This window comes from Drosophila navojoa, chromosome 4 (assembly GCF_054131105.1).
Source record: "Drosophila navojoa isolate 15081-1374.11 chromosome 4, UAZ_NAV_1.0, whole genome shotgun sequence".
Lineage (NCBI taxonomy): Eukaryota > Metazoa > Arthropoda > Insecta > Diptera > Drosophilidae > Drosophila > Drosophila navojoa.
Window position 1 is genome coordinate 18,165,650 of NC_142892.1, and position 6,119 is coordinate 18,171,768.

Here is a 6,119-nt window from a genome sequence, read left to right on the forward strand (position 1 = left end):
AAATATTTATTTTTAAGAACTTTTGACAGGATTATTCTATATTTCTTAAAGTTTTCTATATTTTGTATGATTAATAAAATTAGGAAAAAAAAAAATAAAATAAAATAAATAAATAAAACTACATTTTTTCAATATTTTAAATGATAAAAAAAATTAAAAATAAATAAATAAATTTAATTTTAAAAGAAAAAGAAGAAGTAATCAATAGCAAAACAAAAAAAAATTCTTTTATATATTATGCATACTTTGTATTATAAATTTTATTATAATTTAAATAAAAATTATTATTAAAAAAATCAACGTATTTCGTACAATAGAAACACATAGTTTTATATACATTTAATTATTAATACATATATACATTGTAATTATTTACATACTATATATACAATATAATATTGTACCTATGTATATTTATAATTCTAAATGCCAAAAGAAATTCATTGACTACTTTAGCTTTTCGGAACATACTCCACGCTTCAGACAACTGTAAATAGGCTTATATGCATTATTCCAAATATTATTATTAATGACCTCCGACACACAATAGACTCGCACTACATGCAGCTCGCTGATCTGTTTGGAAAAACCTAATCACACTATTTATTGCCATGATACAACATTATTTTGTACTCGAAGCTAGGCACGCAGAGGCCGAGCACAGCCCTTGATGATTAGCATCCCTCATGTTAACATCTGTTACATTTAACCATGGCTAGTCATAAAAAAATGAGAACCCACCCAAAGTGTCGAAATTTCCGTGAGGCTTAAAGACCTAAAACTAACCCCGACTAGTCCCGGCAGTTGTTGACTATTTTCATAAAATTAACTAAAAATGCCAAGTCAGAAGGTTTTCCTTTTGCCTTTTGCTTTTCTCTCTTTTCGTTTTTCGTTTTTTTTTGGGTACACAGCACGTGCAATTTTTTTAGCCCGCAATAAGCGCATTAGGTTTTGTTTTCACTTCGTGTTTCTCTCATTTTTTCCAACTTTATTTAAGGGCTGTCTGGGGGTTGTTGGCCTCTTTGGCTTATTGTTTGCATATGTGTAACAATTAAACATTTTACTCGCTGCAGACATTTTTTATAGGTATGCCAGCCAGGCAGTCCGCCGCACTATCATTAACACCGCACCCGGTCTATAAGCCATATACCATGTACGTACACCCCATTCCATGCTCAGTGCTGGCAAGTGCAAAATCTGTGAGTGTTATCGGCTTAATTATTATTATGGGTCCCAGGGCGACGGGTGTTCTCCATAGTCTTTGCCCAGATTCCACTTGACTCTATACCCACTCACTCTGTTCCTCCCTCTCTCTCTCTCTCTCTCTCTGTCTCTTTGGTTTATTTGCATTGGCCATAAAGTCGGATTTGAATATGTTGGTGTTTAAATATTGCGACGTCATGGCTCTCTGAAATATATACATATATATACGTGTCTGTCGCTTTACCAATTTTGAATATATCACGCTTTCAGGGGTATTGGTTTATTTATAAGCCGCTTAGCTGCACATGTTAATAAAATGATTATCTGGGTCCAGCTTTTAGCTACCATAACGTATTGGACATATAACATACCGCCTCTGAGTAAGATCAGTTTGCCAGGCAGGTTTCGCTAGAAATGAAATTAGATTTAATCATCAAATAATATATGTTTCATAGAAGCTAAAATCTAAATATGCAATATAAATCTAAATAGTATACTTTACCATCAAAATTATTATTTTATATCCAAATGAGTAATTTATATAAATCTTTGATTTATGTTGCTTATAAAAGTTTATTTATTTTTTATTTCACTTAAAAGTTTATTGTTATTATTTTTATGCTAACTTATTTATTTATTTAAATTTTTTTATAATACTGTATTATTTATATATTTACTATTTACATTTTTTAAATATTTAATTTAATTTTTAAGTATATTTTTTTTTTTTATATATAGAACTTCGGATTATATAAAATAAAAAAAAATCAATAAAAATAATAAAAAAAATTAACTTTAGTGCTTGAATTAGAACTTAACATAAAATGTAAAATTTTTCCACAACTTTTTTCATATTAAATCTATATCTAAATACAATAAAATTCTATTTAAATTGTATAAAAGATTGACTAGTCGAAAACAAAGCAGAGAAATAGATAAAACGTAAAGTTAAATTAGGGTAAAAGGCTTTCTACATAATATGTGAAATTGAAAGTATTTGCATATCAAAATCACTTCAAAAAGGTGAAAAATATTGGCAAAAAGTTGCCACTTGATCTAGGTAAAATCCTCGCAATTTCACTGCTTTAAAAACTCTTTAAATTGCATTTATAACAGTTTCAGCACGATCGAAACTCCCCGTGGTAAAATTGAAATAAAAAACTTTCCAGCTGAGAGCTAATTGCGCCCCAAGGAGTTGAAAACCGAACGCAGTCATAAAACACGCTAATTACACACAAACACACACACACACACACACACCCATACACATATACTGAATAGTTGTTTTGATATGAAAAACTAATCTAAAACTGACCCCAGCCACTTGACTTTGGGCAAGGCGAACGCAGTCAAACTGACCGCAGCTGTAAATTAAACGTAAATTGTCAAACTGACAGTTTCCAGGGCCAAAAACTTTTACAAACCACACAGGTGCAGTGGGCGAGAGGGGAGAGGTGGGCGTGTCGCACAGGTGGGCAGTACATGGCAGCTGTGTTCATTATTATTATCATCAGTATTGACAGGCGCAACTAACGGGACTATTAAGCGAGGCGTTGACAACGTCTCGCAGGACCTGCCTAGACGCAATCAGAGAGGTCATTAGACCTGCCGGCAGCAGCAGTTCAAGGGTCAGTTGTTTTGGCTCACGAGTTAGTTAGTTGGCTAAATTAGTCGCAATACGAGTTACGCACTCTCATTAAGGTCGAAGCTAATTAAATTTCGTTCTTGTGGGCTCAATCAGACATTGAAAAACAGTTACCCTCGGACATGAGTGGCAACGGTAAAGGCAAAGGACAAGCGCAGCAAATTTCGAGGGGGTGGGCCAACATTTTTAAGGACCTTGCAACAGACAACAAACAAACGGGCGTTGTCCGAACTCAAATGCAGGCGTTCGACTAGAGACAGAGACAAAGAGAGAGAGAGAGAGTGCGAGCGGGAGGGGGAGACGTTGGGTTCATGCGCTACAAATATGCAAATAGAAACAAAATTTTTAATTAGCAGCGAAGCGCAAATTTCGAAAAGCAACGGCAAATGTCAGCAACAAAAGAGTCGCGCGTGCCCAATGCAGATGAGCGTGGAGAACTGGCGCCATGTGGCCAGTGGAGCCTGCTAAAAACATAAATACATACATAGATATATAGCTATACATACATAAATATACCCTCTATATTCACACACATATTAACAACAAATTCATTAAAATGCGCACGGTAAAAGAAAAAAATAACGTGAATATTGTTAACAAGAAGCAGACAGACGCAGCTGAAACATGAAACAAAATGCAAAGCAGCAGTTGCAAAAAAAAAATAAATAAATAGCAAAAAAAAAAAATTACAGCTGCCTGCAAAAGCTAAAGGAAATGATTATTAAAAATCTAAAATAAATAAAAGATGAGAACTTTTTGTTGTTGTTGTTGCTGTTGTTGTATTTCGCCTCCAGCGTATGACAGCAGCTGTTCGTGTAGCGCTTCAGCTCATTCCAGGCTTTGTTCAATTCAAGATTTATGGCGAACGTTGCGCATACGCCGCGTGTTGCACGTCAAAAGGTTGTTGCTATCGTAGTTATAGCGAAATTTCCTTTCTATGTCTACACAGCTACTTCCCGCTCTCACGCTCCCACACTTCCTTCTCTCTCTCTCTCTCGCTCAGTGCATAAAAAATTGCTCACATTTCTGTGCATAATCATTTGAACTGCGTACGCGGCCGCCGTCTGTTGCTGGGTAATACGCTGCCGGCATGTTACCAGCCAACCAAAATACACACACACACACACTCATTCACCCACACACCCACTCAGTGAGGACAAAGAGCATTTTGTATAGGTAGTCAAAGGGGGGTGGAGTGTGGGAGCTTCGGCTGTTTGGCTGGCAGTTGCCTTTTTGAACTTGTTTTGGCTGTTTATTCGCGCATAATTCACTCATTAATCATTGCATTTTGGCCAGCACAGCAGAGCTACAACATTGAGTCAGCTATTATTAATGCCAAGCTAGACCGAACAAAAAAATAAATAAAAAAAAAACAGAAATACAAATATAACATAGACAAATATTAGCAGGCAATTTATTTGCTAGTAGAGTTTACTAAGCAAGCAAATTAGCAAAAGTATTTGACAGAAATTCTTTTGTTGAAAGACAAAAGTTTGTTTAGTTTGAGGATAGAAATGTGGCAAGGATTGATATTAAGGTTATGTTATTAACCAGTTGAATGGCAAGTGGGCGAAATAGAGAGACAAAGGGAAAGAAACGCTTATCGTAGCGAGAGAGAGATATATAGAGTAAGCCTTTCTAAATGAGAGAAAGAGAGAGAGAGAAAGACTTTACATGCGAGGGAGTGGGAGAGCGAAATGCTTATTTAGCGAGAGCGAAAGAGAGAGAGAGATAGAGAGAGAGAGAGAGAGAAAGGCTTTGCAAGCAAAAGAGAGAGAGAGAGAGAGAGAGAGAGAGAGAGAGAGAGAGAGAAAAAGGCTTAGTAAAAGTGAGAAGAAGATAGAAAGGCTCAGCAAGGAGAGAGTAAGGCTTAGCAAGCGAGAGAAACAGAGAGAGAAAAGCTTAGCAAACAGCTTAGCAGCTGCTAAGTAAATTTAAACTCAGTTCAATTCTTAGTGAAAACTAAGAGATTTACAAAAAATGAGTAAAAATTAGTAGCCTATAATGATTACTTTGCGGGTTTCTAAAAAGTATAACAAATATGGACTTTCCTATATTAATTATTGATTCGACTATCACACATCAAAAACGTTTAATAAAGTTAATCTAGGGAATGTCTGTAGACAGAAGCTTTGAGCACAGCCGTATGTATATGGTATATACATACGAATTATATATAACTTGAGAAAAACAAATTAATTAATATTATGCATATGCACATATCATCCCCTACAAGATTATCTAATATTGATCAAATCTATATTAGACGCATACAAATCTTTCTTTAAGCGACTCTCATTCTTTTATAAACACTAAATATATTTTTAAAGCAATATAAAATGCCTTTAATAATACTTGCTGCCTGCTTATCACATGCAGATAAATTGACTTAACAAAATTCTATAAAAACTCTATATATTGATATACGAGTTAAGTATTTGTATATAAACTCGTCTGCCAAATGTTGCCAAACACTTTGAGCACATAACAACAGTGCTATTAATATACGTACCTACATATGTACATATATATAAAATATGACATTTTTGTCAACTGACACGCTATATATATATAAGAATTTATATACATATATAAATTCTATTCATTAGCGCCAACTGCGCACAACTGCGAGAAAAATCAGAAAAATATGCAAATTTGTTTTTGGCAAAGTCACGATCTGGGCAGACAATTTGCTGATTACGGCTGGCGAGGAAGTGGAAGTGGAAGTGGAAGAGGAAGAGGACGAGCAAGGACATGAAGGAATTGTTGCCATTGCCATTTTTGCCAGCACATTGATAAAATGATTGATTGCACGCAGCCGTCAACTGTCGCTGCTCGTCCTGCGTCCTGCGTTCCTCTTCCCTTGCCCCTCGTCCTGTGCCCTGACGCACCTCGCAGTTGCAAACATTTTCGCAATCAAATTAACTCTTTGAACGCTTAAGCTGACAAAGAGAGAGAGAGTGAGTGAAAGAGAAGGAGACGGAGTTTAAAAAAAGGAATTTATCAAAAATTGTAAATTGCCAAAGCCATTAAAATTATTAAAATCATGCTTGCCGCGAGGGTTACAAAAAAACGGGGCGTGTTCCGTGAAATTTATCAACCAGGATATACTTGTGTATGCAAAATCAATGCCAATGACAGGCAAGCGCCACTGTTACAGTGAACCCTGGCGTATTTGAAAACTAGCTATGAGCACATATACTTTGACAATTTCTTGGCAACAAAGTTGATCAAAATTTATGCTAAATTGATTTTAATGCTCAACAAAGCG